Source organism: Neolamprologus multifasciatus, chromosome 14 (genome assembly GCF_963576455.1).
Source record: "Neolamprologus multifasciatus chromosome 14, fNeoMul1.2, whole genome shotgun sequence".
Classification (NCBI taxonomy): domain Eukaryota; kingdom Metazoa; phylum Chordata; class Actinopteri; order Cichliformes; family Cichlidae; genus Neolamprologus; species Neolamprologus multifasciatus.
The window spans coordinates 24,504,515-24,518,185 of NC_140452.1; the positions used below are offsets into that span (position 1 = coordinate 24,504,515).

General features: G+C 37.4%; 1 protein-coding gene and 1 long non-coding RNA gene across 4 annotated transcripts in view; one reads left to right on the forward strand and one right to left on the reverse strand.

The window, feature by feature from the left end:
- Positions 1 to 13,671, forward strand: part of b3gat1a (beta-1,3-glucuronyltransferase 1 (glucuronosyltransferase P) a) — an 89,601-nt gene that overhangs the window by 43,294 nt on the left and 32,636 nt on the right. The gene's annotated exons all lie outside the window — the stretch shown is intronic.
- LOC146504130 (uncharacterized) lies at positions 11,741 to 13,320 on the reverse strand. 2 transcript variants are annotated; one of them, XR_014877810.1, is made up of 3 exons: positions 12,210 to 13,320; positions 11,964 to 12,045; positions 11,741 to 11,848 (listed from the first exon to the last, which is right to left on the reverse strand). It is a non-coding gene; the product is annotated as an uncharacterized LOC146504130 (long non-coding RNA). The 2 variants fall into 2 exon arrangements; XR_014877811.1 differs by having other exon boundaries at positions 11,741 to 12,045; positions 12,210 to 12,363; positions 12,528 to 13,318.

Below are 13,671 nucleotides of genomic sequence, written 5' to 3' on the forward strand. Positions count from 1 at the left end.
AAAGAGAGTGTGATACTTTTTGTTCAAACTATTTTATTCCTAGAATGATTATCCCATTTTCTTCCTTGCAAGCAAATGAATGTTAAGACATTTTGCGACAAAGACTGATAACGTGTGAGGAGTGGCAATGAAACTATGCAGGAAAATAATGAGAGCGTACACAGTCAGAAAATGAAAGCGTCCTCCATAGTTCACTGAAATGGAAAATCTTTCAAAAGAACAGTGACAACTATGAAAAAGCACATAATTCATATAAACATTTGACATTATTGTATGATTACAGAGAGATGAATGATTGCGTTAAGCAGGCGAGCTTTCTACCTGCTTAATGGTTATGCTCAATCCACCCAAGCAGAAATCATTTTTTAAAGGTCAGAGGGCTTTAGAGGTCAGTCAGAATTTAGCAGATACATTCATCAAAGTCATGATAATATCTAATCTGCTTATGGTTCTTATTTTAAAACTGTGATAGTAATAATATTACTGGCCTTTAGCATTACTTTATAATGTGGATTTATAGGTCTTTAACCTAGAATGATTTGGTGTGGAGAGAAAGAAATCCAGGACCTGATTTGTTTAATCTGCAGTAAAATGCATGCTCACAGTGACTGAATAGAGCTTAGGTAACACCTGGTTGTACTCCAGTCCCATCCATATCATCCCCTCCAACTTTGTTATTGTCCAGCCCTCTCATCCTGGAGGCTTTACAGCTGGATGGCCTAATTGGAACCATTTCCACATATAATATGGCAGCCCCACGGGGGCTCATTATGCAGTAGATACTGGTTAGACTGACCTCAGCTATTCTTCAGCCTCTGCCTCTTCACAGTCCTGTGGTTTAGTCCGGTGATACAGTATGGTTTCCTTCATCCTACAGGCCACTGATTACCATTTGGAGGAAAAAATTCATGCTGGCTGTGTGATCATACAGTCTATGTGTGTGACTGCGTTAGCGTGTAAGTTTTTGTGTCGCTACGGGCACGATGCTGGGCACTGCAGAAATGACTCACCTCTCATGTGTCAAAACTCAAAAGAAATCAATGGCTGCTGCAAAGATATACACGCTACAGCTCCAGTTTGAGTAGCTTTGTGTAAAAATTGGGAAATCTGCTTGATTTATAACAGCAACGTTTATAAATAGCAGTTTAAATGGGTAGTTTGCTGTTTTGAGAAATGTATGGCTAGAGGAGAAGACTGATTCTACTGTCACGTCTGTCTGCTAAATACAAGGCCACAGCAAGCAACCAATTAGCTTAGCACAGACATAGTAAACAAGTGGAAGCTGCTAGCTTACCTCTGTGTGAAGGTAGCAAAATCCATCTACCAACACTCTAATTGGCACAGTGTCTTTTTTTAAACCGAGACTTTTAGACTGAAGTGAAAAGCAAAAAATTGGAGCCCTGTGGTGAATTGATTCTGGCCTCTTTGCTAAGATTAGAGTTTTAGGTGCTTTTTTCACTGTTTTTCCTCACCTAGCTTAAAGTGAATAGACATCTTTCCAGAAAGAAATCCCCTTTTTTTCAACTTTATTACTGTCAGTAGTAACACACATGGACAAAAGTGCTGGGCCACCCACAAAGTACACCTTTAGAACATGCTCAGCCATGGAAACCCATCCCATGAAGTTGCAGCTGACAGAGGAGGTTTGGAGCACTGCACGGTGTTAGCAACCTTCACACTCTACCTCTACGCTTGGTGACCCCACCCAATAACATTATGTGGTCTGCCATTTTGTGGATAAGTTGCTGTGGTTTAGTGATGGGATTTCCGGCTCTTTTTAGAGAACCGGCTCTTTTGGCTCCGAACCGGCTCTTCAGGTTGTTTTGTTGCTTTAATTAATTTTTTATTAACAATAATATAAAATTATGCACAAAATGTAAAAAAAAAAGTGGTTTTATTTATATATGTTTATATATAAATATATACAGTGGCCCCTAGAGACAAAACACATACAAATTCCAAAACACATTTCTAGCGTTAACTGAACTTCCAAAACAGAGCTACCTAGATCACTTAAATTACACAATTGAAAGCATATGTGTATTGTTTGTGTATTTATACACAAGCACTCATATATATTCAAATAATTAAAAAAATGTTCATTTACCTGTTACTACCACACACCAAATCCGGTCGTTGGTACTTGCTGGCTTGTGTAGCCACTAGGTAACAAAAGCTCAACACTGCGCCTAGCATCCTGGAGTACTTCTGTTGTCTTTTGTATGTGTTTTGGAGTTTTATGTGTTTTGGAGTTTGTACATGCTTCAGGGTTTGTACATGTTTTGAAGTTTGTACGTGCTTTGTCTTTAGGGGCCACCGTAAATATACTTTTATTTATTCACTCCACATAAAATGTAATAAATAAATCATATAATACAAAAACCAACTAGTCACAGTTAAATTTTTAACAATTTAAATTTTCAGCTTTTTCCTTTTAAACAAATTTAAAATGAAACAACACAAAACACTGCAAACCACAACACAATTAAATCCATCCATCCATTCGCGTCCGCTTATCCTTTTCAGGGTCGCGGGGGGGGGGCGCTAGAGCCTATCCCAGCTGTCATAGGGCGAGAGGCGGGGTACACAATTAAATATCAATTAAAATATGAAAACAAAAAAGAACATGCATATTCTCTGTCATATGGACCTGCATGAATAAACTTTCTGAATCCTTTATCATCTGCAACTGAAAATAGTTGTGGATGATTACTATACCTTTCTAATGTGACGTTGTTGTCCCTGACTCGCTTTTTCTCTCTCTCCCTCGGCTCTGTTCCTGTGCTACTGCGAGTGTAACTACCGCCCCTCCCCCCTCTGCCCAGCGCAAAGCGCAAGGCTTGCGTGCGGAGTGAAGCGAAAAAAAGTGCGAGAGAGCGGGTGAGAGAAAGAAAAAAAAAACCCACGGCTGGCGCCGTTCACGTCAAAGATCCGGCTCTAAGAGCCATTTCGTTAGCGATGACACATCACTACTGTGGTTCAACTTTACAATAATACCACTTACTGATCATAGAATATCTTAAAGAGAAAAAATTTCATAAATTGACTGTTGCATCAGTGCCATCCTTTTAGAGCACCACATTCAAATTAATTGAGTTCTTTAGAACAACCCATTCTTTCAATTCTTAAGATATTTCAATAATGACTTGTACTTTTGTGGTAAATCTATGCCATAGGTACACCATAGCCAGCACTGTAAATTAACGTTTACCTTCACGTTTAACTACACATCGCAGTCATGTAGCCCCCAACTATTGTAACTGACCATCAATATCTCGATTCCTTTTATGCATATTGGCCTACGTTTTGGCCACAGTTTTTCTCAGGATAAGTGCAAGAATAATAATCATCACGTCAATATTAGTAATAACAACTAAACCTGCAATATAAGGATTCACAGATCTCAACAAAATTCTAGCTGGAGATTGCTGAAACTACTGAAACGGATATGAGGACAAAGATGTGGAAAAAGTTGAAGGTATAAATGTGTTTGTTTGTTTTTTTAAAAAAAGGGCGATTAAGGAGGAAAAAATTGCGACCAGTGCTTTTGTCGGCCACTTGCATAGATTACATCGCAGAATCTATAAAGACTATGCAGCAGTCTTAATCATATGTAAATCAATCATTAGTTGTTGTAACCTGTAAAACCTCACAGATGAAGAAACAGTATACTTTATGTGATCCTGCTCACAAGAGCAGAAAACCAGTTCAGATTACTTAATTACAGACAAAAGTTTAAAAAGAAGCAATAGAGCATGTTTTCTTCAATGACTATGATGAATCACAGTAATCCGGTCTTCCGGGTCCAAACTTTGCTTCAGGTCCCAAATTTAAACAAACACAGCGGCATCACTGAGAGTTAAAAACTGTCTAAATTCTTTCCTCTTTAATAAAGTGACCAGTGTGGCTGCTCTACCAGGTGTGACAATGACTTTTAACAGATTTAATGATTTAATTCATAGTTTGCAGACAGTTAGCTCACTAGTGACAGAGGGATTTCTGAAAAATTAAAACGTACAGCTCTTCCGTACTATCACTTCCGACACATAATGAGGACAGAAAACTCAACAGCAGCTGGGGCATGAACGCTAACTTTTTTTCTACTCGATAAAAGTTAACGCAAGGATTCCTGAGGGTTACGGACAAATGCAATCGCATGGCAAGATGCTGTGAACAGACCAAACTTCGATCAGGAGAACAACTGAGATAATCCATCCACAGCATTAAAACACTTTTTTAAAAAGCCTTAGTAAACGAAGAGTAGTTTGGACCCAGGGCTCATATGTCATCACTTAAGAACCGAATACTCTGGTTACTGCTTTGCCATTTATTTATTTCCTAAGATATTGTACATCTTGCCTTACTACTACTAATATATAGAAAAATTTCATGCATATATCCTAGATTCTTTTATATTTCATACCTTTAGAATAATGTATTAATCCATATTGTACAGTCCTATGGCAAATAAACACACAGACATTCTGTTCTGATGCGCACTAACTTGTAGATCTTCTGAATGGCAATAAAAGCTGTAGACTCTACCTCGACAAGAATTTGATTATTGTCCTTCTGAGGACAATCACAAAGATCCTCCTGAAGTAAAAAGCCCATATTTTCTGACTTTTATCAGAAAGAATTGGTTCTGTGTCACTGCATGATGCCTAAAATTGTTTTACCATGTGATCGATTTAAACATTTAGCAAGTAGAATTTAAGTGTGTGTTTTATTTTTTGTTTTTTTCAGTTACATGTTTATTGCACCACTTTACATAATGTCCTGCACTGAACAGGAGTCCTTGGCTTAAAGATACATGTCAGCAAGGTGGTAGTAGGGATTTATAGCCGAGAAAAACTCTTGAGAAATACCTTGCTTACATTATAGCCTGGAACGTTTGTGTTTTAGGGTCAGAGCATGTCTGGTTTCTTCCCAGATGCTTGCAAAGAGCTTTCATTAAACTGAAAATTGCCTTTGGATTTGGTGATGGCGTTGTCAGTGGCGACATCTTGTCAGTCACCACCTTTTTGTTTATCGCTGCAAAGTCATTGCTCTGTTGAGTCAGTGACACCTCTATAATGTAGCATCAGCAGACACGCAGTCGGTGTGTCAACACTGTGATGACGGTGTCATCTTTCTGTGCCCGAAGTTCTCTTTTAAATGCTGCCGCATAGCTGAATCGAGGATGAGTGGAAGGATAAATAATACAAATAAGACATAACCGATAATTTAAGAGGCCAGCAGATCATGCAGGCTTGAGTTGAAATGTCAAAGGTGCCTTGCTTTTTCTTTTATTAAGATGAACACTACTAAGCTGGAAGCCTTACTTGACCTGTTACTTTTCTATGCGTGCATTCAGTGTCATTATTTATTTGACATTTTACTGCATATCTTTAAATGCCAATGTTTTTCTGCTGGTATTCAAGAGACTTGTGTGAAAGGTGAGTACACATACTACACTGTTTCTAATGCAGGTTTGAAAATAATCACGCTGAACTGTGTTAAAACTACTATTTCATATTAGTCCATTTTTATATACCATTTTAACTTTTTTTTTTTTGAAGATCAGTACACCTGCAAGTACATCATCTAGAAGATCACTGCATTCATTAAATCCAGTGCATAAAGAAAATAACAATTGGATTGATTCATGTGCAGTAACTATGAGAAATAATGGTGATAATGATGTATGTACTCATTACCAGGGTTACTGAATGCATCTCCACTAATTAGCAGTCTCCTGGGGGGCTGTGTTTCACTGGCAGGTTCCAAGCTAATGACAGCATGTCAAAGGGAATCACATGCACTGATTCTCTGATTAATTATGTACTCTGGAGAAAAAAAACGAGATGGACATAATATACTGTAATTGATATGTGGCAAGCCAATATAGTCGACATGGCTCTAAAACTTCTGCTTAACCACAGCTGAGTATTCACATCACCGTGCAGCACATCTGCCTCATGCACATCTGCACAGGACACCTTAGAAATCAAGACACCAAGCCTCCAAGCTAATGTCTGGTGGTCTATTTTTTTTTATCCTGCTGTTGTTCTTACCCCTTAAATCTGAGTTTTTCTTCTTAGTGGCTCATCCAGAAAAACAAAAACTACTTCTCGCCAACAGGGATTCATTGTGATGTCAAACAAGCGGTTAGCGAGACTTTTTCACATGCAGTTCTTCACCTGTCTCTTAAATTCTCTTCACTATATACACCAATTATCTTTGAGTCCAAACAACTTTCAGCTACAGTCCCTGCACTGGATCAAATTCCCTCAGGTTTAATTAACGATGATCAGCTTAATAATTTTATATATTTTCCCCCCACAGGCGCATATAATTGGGCGATTTTGACGCTGGGGAACCTTCCATCAGAGAAATCTATGGTCTAGCCCTCATTAAGGAACTCGGAGCTCAGCAGGCTTCTCGTGCTGAAGTCTTAGAGTAAGAAGGTGCTGCAGAGAGCTCAACACCTAAAACTCCCACTTAGGAAACCAGCTTTAATTAGCTAATGAATCTGGGAGCTCCTTCTGCCAACCTTCGACCTTGTGCTGAGACACAGAAAGCCCGTTTACTATGTTAGACTTATCACATGCAATTAAAATCAATGTCTTGTGCCCTGTACAGCAAAACCACTTTTTAATTAGATAATTGCTCTGCTGTCTCTGTTATTGTTGGTAACTCATGAATCATTCCTGAAACTCCAAAGGGCGCAATGTATTGATTTACTGCCAACAAAATCCGGCTTCATGATTGATGTTGTCACGCTGACGGCACACAAAGGCCCAGTAACATTTTCCAACCAAGTTTACCAAATCTATAAGCATAAGAAATTATCTTTGGTAGCCATGAGTAGAATATTTCTTTTCTTGTACATTAAATCACAATAAATAATGTTAAGTTGTGATGACCCCATATATCATCGCTGTTCAAGTTTAAGTTCCCGGTTATTTATTTTAAGTACTTCAAAGTCACTTTTAAGGGGAATCCTTTTTGGCAAATGTATTTTTTTTTTGTTACTAAAATTAAAATTGAATTAGATCCTCAATTGCAATAGTATCAACATCAGCACCACTGCAGACAGACAGGCACACGGCTCCATTTCTTTCTAACAGTTGAAGTAGTTAACATTCATAACACTGAACAACACTTTTGGAGGAATTTAAAGAGGTCAGTAAAGCTCCCATTTTATAAACATTGAAGGATTAAACCGTTATCATAAATGTTAACCTGGCAAGCGCACACATTTACATTAGCCTTTTACCCATTAGCAATAATCTGCTAGCCACATTACCCACCTGTTATCATTAACATAGCAGCTAGCGGACTCAAGTTAGATAAAAGATGAGCAGAAAATCCAGAGTTTGGAGAAATAATAAACAGCAAAAAAGAGTGATTAATCAGACAGTTTCAGGCCTGACCAGCAGAGCTGAAGAAGTGAAGAGCTACGGACTGAGGCAGAGCAGTGAACAGTGGACGAGAGAGAGGCTGCAGACAAATGTAGACAAGATGATAAACTTGAATTTTTCTACATTTAAGAAAATGTATTATTTATTGTAATAAATTTATTGTTTAGTTGTAGCTACCTGTAAGATCAGCTTTAAAATGCAGGCAGTGACTAGTTGACTAGTGATTAATTGAAAAGCCTTCAATTAATCCAAAATGCTGCAGCAAGAGTCCTGACAGGTACTAGAAAGAGAGAGCATATTTCTCCTATATTAGCTTCCCTTCATTGGTTCCCTGTTAAATCCAGAATTGAATTCAAAATCTTGCTCCTCACATACAAGGTCTTAAATAATCAGGCACCATCTTATCTTAATGACCTTGTAGTACCATATCACCCTATTAGAGCACTTCGCTCTCGCACTGCATGCTTACTTGTTGTTCCTAGAGTATTTAAAAGTAGAATGGGAGGGAGAGCCTTCAGTTTTCAGGCCCCTCTTCTGTGGAACCAGCTTCCAGTTTGGATTCGGGAGACAGACACTATCTCTACTTTTAAGGTTAGGCTTAAAACTTTCCTTTTTGCTAAAGCATATAGTTAGGGCTGGACCAGGTGACCCTGAATCCTCCTTTAGTTTTGCTGCAATAGACATAGGCTGCCAGGGGACTCCCATGATGCATTGAGTTTTTTCTTTCCAGTCACCTTTCTCACTCACTATGTGTTAATAGACCTCTCTGCATTGAATCATATCTGTTATTAATCTCTGTCTCTCTTCCACATCATGTTTTTATCCTGTTTTCCTTCTCTAACTCCAACCGGTCGCAGCAGATGGCCCCGCCCCTTCCGGAGCCTGGTTCTCCTGGAGGTTTCTTCCTGTTAAAAGGGAGTTTTTCCTTCCCACTGTCGCCAAAGTGCTTGCTCATAGGGGGCCGTGTGATTGTTGGGTTTTTCTCTGTATCTATTATTGTACGATCTACTGTACAATATAAAGCGCCTTGAGGCGACTGTTGTTGTGATCTGGCACTATATAAATAAAATTGAAATGAATTGAATTGAATACTTCAATCTTACACAGTCACTGCTAGTGTTGGTCAAGTTACTTGAAAATAGTAATCAGTTACTAAATACTGATTACTTCTCAAAGAAAGTAATCCCATTACTTTATTGTTTACTTATTTTCAAAAGTAATTAGTTACTTTATTACTTAGTTACTTTTTAAAAACATGTCATTGTCATGAGACACTCTCACAAACAAAACCACAGTTTAGTAATGCAGTAATGCAGCATGCTTACGGGAAAGTAATAGTAATCTAATTACTTTTTGTAATAGTAATCCCTTTACTCGTTACATGAAAAAAGTAATTGGATTACAATAACGCATTACTTGTAACGCATTACTGCCCAACTCTGGTGAGTGCTCTGTTTTTTATACCTCCTTTATTTCAGCGTAACTAATACCACGCTTTATTCAAGGTTCATTTTTAACTTTTCCATAATGCTCTCCTTCTAGAATAATTTAATTATTTAGATCAGTTAGGTATTGTGTTGTTTGCTGTACCCTTTGTTTATTAGTGAGTTCGTAAATGTAGTTTGACAATCTGTAATAAAAAATCTCTAATAAAATTGTCTAAATTTTTTTTTTTTTTTAAATGTATAATAAAACTATTACTTAATCTGAAATATTTAATTTGTTAACTGTAAGTTATAAATGAGGAAAATTAGATGAGTCGAAATTTACTGAAATGGTGCTGAAAACAGTATCAAGTATGTTCTGGGGTATTGGTATTAAATATGAAATTCTAGTATCGTGTCAACCCCAATACGAATACATCTCAGTAACTAGTTAGCTTAACACAAACTGCATCCCAAGATAACACAGTCAGCATCTTTACAGTGATTTGTGTGACTCTTCTTGAACCAGTTTTAAGATATTTCTTAAGAAATACGCTCTTAAGCAAGAAACTGTTGGGTCTGCACAGGAAGGAAAATTACTCTTCTTCTTGAACAGGCATAATAGGATGTGTTAATAGTGAGGTTCCTGCACCTTTTTGTTTTTAACACAGAGCTGATTGTTTTCATCATTTGACATGCAGGAAAACAATATTCTCATGGAACTTTATTGACAAAACAAACAAACTGTTGGTTATTACACAGGATCTATGTGTTAGCAATTGGATTATATGAAATTGTAGACAATATGTGCTTTAATTCACAAACAACTACAATTGTTTTTTCCTGATTAATACTCAGGAACAGTCCCGTGTATTAAGTGAAACTATCAGGCAGAGCTATCATTACTCCTGTCGCTCCCTGTGTTCTCCCTAAGATGAGAACACAGGGACTTTGACTTCAGTCGAATCAGAGCCAAGCCGTACCGGCCCAGAATGGCAGGCACAGGTCTCAGTGGCAGCCTGGCGGAGCTCCTTTAGTCTGTTCAGCCAGCTGTGAGAGGCTGCAGCGTGCTCTGAAGTCCAGCATTGGAAATGTGCCCTGAGCGAGCCACACTATAAATTAGTCAGGATAAGTTAAGGGCAGCATGCGTTAGGCTATCCCCCGTGGTTATCAGCAGAGAAGAACCTGCCTGAAGGTTGGCGCTCTTAAATCTTTTACCACTGCTGCTGAGGCAGCCCAATCCACACATGGACTGGAGCCATCAGTCAGGGCCAATGCTCGCAGCTAATGGGTTATTCAAGTTTTCCAGAATATAAAACAGCCATGCTTATCTAAATCAAGCATGAGAAACAGCACTTGCTGCTACAGTCTCTAGTTAATTTCTGTACAAGAAAAGCGTTTACAGTGACTGGCTAACTGGGGAGAAAATCTGGTTGAATTCAGGCTGATTGGTGTATACCTCTTAATCAGCCTTTACAAATTTTGACGAATGTGAATAGCATTGATGGGACAAGTAACTCAAAAGTAATGTGACAGTGACCTTTCATTGAACCCAAACCTTGAATAAGAATGGTAGCATTCAAGAAAGACAAGACAGATCTAAAAAAATCAGATAAAATACTAATCCTGGTTTATTTTAAGCTCATTTTAATTCCAAAAGACAGACTTGCAGTGTTAACCTTCTGAGAATAACTGCTAACTCTACTTGAAATGTAAATATCTTACAGTAAGAGTGATTTTATACTTGGCCTGTTTCAGGTCTACGAAAGAACTCAAAATGAGCTGTGAGCATTTTTCCCCATATGCAAATACAGCTAAAATGAGAAGCTTCTGGACTCCATTTGAATTCTTGTATTTTGCTCAACCTGTGCATTTTTGGGGTTTTGACACTGTAATATAGCTTTCTGCCACATAGCACATACAATATGAAGACCATTCAAATGTGTCATGCTTGGATCAGACACCAGGTGACTACTGTAGCAGAGTCCATGCTCACTATCTGGGGTACAAGAAGCTTAAAACAACAGTCAATAGCAGAATAAAGTATTTGGCACGTTTTCACAATATATTTTGGCTATATCATGATACACGATATATATCACAATATATTTAAATAACCTCCAAAAACAAATGTTATTTTCAACCATACAGTGCCTAAACTTGCACTGGTATAGTTATTCAATATTTCTATTCTACTTTGAATACAATAAATCTGAATCAAAGGAAAAAACATTTTAGCCATCAGCTGCACACAGAAGTTTTTCACAAATGATAATATTGTGACAGTAAGCCTTTTTCTGTGATTAATACTACTAGACCTTTAACAAACAAAAGATAAAATAAAAACAACTGAAATTTAAGTGTGTGCTTATAAGATATAAAAATAGTAAATTAAAAAATGTGATGACCTCAAATTACAGAAACAAAAGTCCAGATAGTGACAAAAAAAACAAAAAACAAACACTGATCAAGACCAGTCAACAGTATCACAGCTGGTTTATTTAGCATTTTCTTGGGTGTAGGGAGGTAGTGGTAGGTGTAGTGTAGGGTGCTATCGGAGATGTGGCTCTTATCGTCTTTGTAGTTTGCTCTGGGCCTCTTATTTGACCTGTCAAAGTAGGTTTGGTCTGGCTTGCCGAGATAGCCACTGGTTGCGCAAGATGGACCCGTTGAATAATGGCATTTGTTCTGGTCATGATGTGACCTTTCATGTTGATATGATATTTTTCTGCTTGCGTTTTTCTAATCAGTCATTTTTCTTTTAAGCTCTGGCCCACCCATATCCTTTATATCTTCTTCAAGACGCTTTCTTTTAAACTGTGATTTGATTGTAAATGTCTCAGCATTTTTCTAGTGATTGGGCCTGAGGAATTGGGGGGGAGGGGAAGTTCTGTTCGGCAGGTTGTGCAGAGACCCACACACTTCTGTACCGCTATCTGATGTCGCTGTCTTCTTTGTAATAAAAACATTTATGTGCTCATAGCAGGACTTATTTGCATAATCCTGATGCTCAGTGATCTGAAAGGGGAAGAAAGCAACAAAGGTCAACTAAAGAGACTTATTTGAGGGTGTCATGTTCTCCATAGAAACATGTTCTTTTTTTGCCAACTAAATGGTCAAAAAGTATACTTACATAGAAGAGGTCATCCAGAGAACTTTATTTCTCTTGTCTCCATGAACCAAACCTCAGACACTTGGAAATATTGCTCAAGTGTCTGAAAAGACGGGGAACTTGTTAGCACATTGGATAAATGGGCACAACAAAATTTATATTTTACAATACATTAAAAATCAAGGGTTAGAAAATAAGTAAAATGCTAATAGGTTTAAAGATAGGATTAACCAGAGCAGTGGTGAAGTGGTGGGTAATTTGACTTACCAGTGGTAGTTGTTGCAGGAATTTAACTCTCTGCAGAAAAAATGGGCAGTCTAACTTTTTCTCTCGGAGTTGCCCTTGGATCTCCATTATGTAACTCAGATGTACCCAGAGACCATATATCTACGACTTCTGCTCTAGAATAATCTCTGGAGACCTGATGGAGGGCAAAAATAAATCATTGTTATGTTTTTTGTTAATACTGATCATTTGGGTAAGTATGAGTTATACTACAGTTGAGAAACCCCTAACATAAAGCACAAACACTGAAGTGTGTGTGACTGTGTGAGGAAGAGATTAAATTTGATTCCAGCTACTTACTGGTAAGGACGGGTCTTTGGCAGCTGAGGTTTCACAGGCCCGCCGAAGTCAATTACTTTAATTCAGTGTGGCACATGTTGATGTTTCACCAACATTACATTTTCTAATTCCAGGTCTGCGTGTATTGTTCCAGTAGAGTTGAGGTGACTAAGAGCTCTTGCGATCTGAAAGTTATCAAAGAATATGTCATGTTATGATAAAATTTTATCAGTGTCCATTTTCAAAACATTTAGGGAGTTAAACATACCTGCATAATGATGGGACCTTTAAACTAAGCGGCTTGAAATTTCTTTCTTTCACTTTTTTCAAGATATTCAAACTTAAGACATAGACGTCCACTGTCTCTAAAAGACATTGAACTATACTGTGTTTGATGGACTTATAGGCATTAAGTCTTCTCAGGGCATTGAGCTAGAAACATAGGTTACAGATGGTTTTTACATTAGTTTTACAGAAATAAACAAACTCAAATTCAAATTTTATTTGTCACATACACAGTCATACACAGTACGATATGCAGTGAAATGCTTAGACAACTGCTCGTGACCTAAAGAAAAAAAAGAAAAGGCTATGAATAAGATAGGAAATAAATATGAAAATTAAAAAGGGTAAATTTAACTAGGAAGGAATAAAATAAAATAAAATATAAAAATTAAGTTAAAAATGAGATAACTGTACAACACAAATTAGAATGAAGGGTAAATTTAACTGGGAAAGAATAAGATAAAATATATAAATTAAAGTTGAAAATAAAATAATTGTACAACAAAATACACAATACACAGTGTAGAAATGTATAAGAATGTATGAAGAAATATAAATATATATATATATACAATAACAGCAGCTGTACAAGTATTAACTGGAAATGAGGAATATAATGTCCAGTGTTGTGCAATCCACATTATTTATATATACACAAATTTGTTGGAGGACATGTCTGATGCCACCACAGGGATAGACACTAAATGTTAGAAGAGAGAAGCAGATTTCAACTTAAATCTGCATCTCTATATCCTGCATCTCCCTGTGCCCACACATGATTTTAATTAGGTTGAGAGAAACGGACAGGAAAGATTTGCACAAACCTCAGTACACCTTGCTCTTTAAAGCACCAGATTGTTCCTGACTACTCCAATAGGGC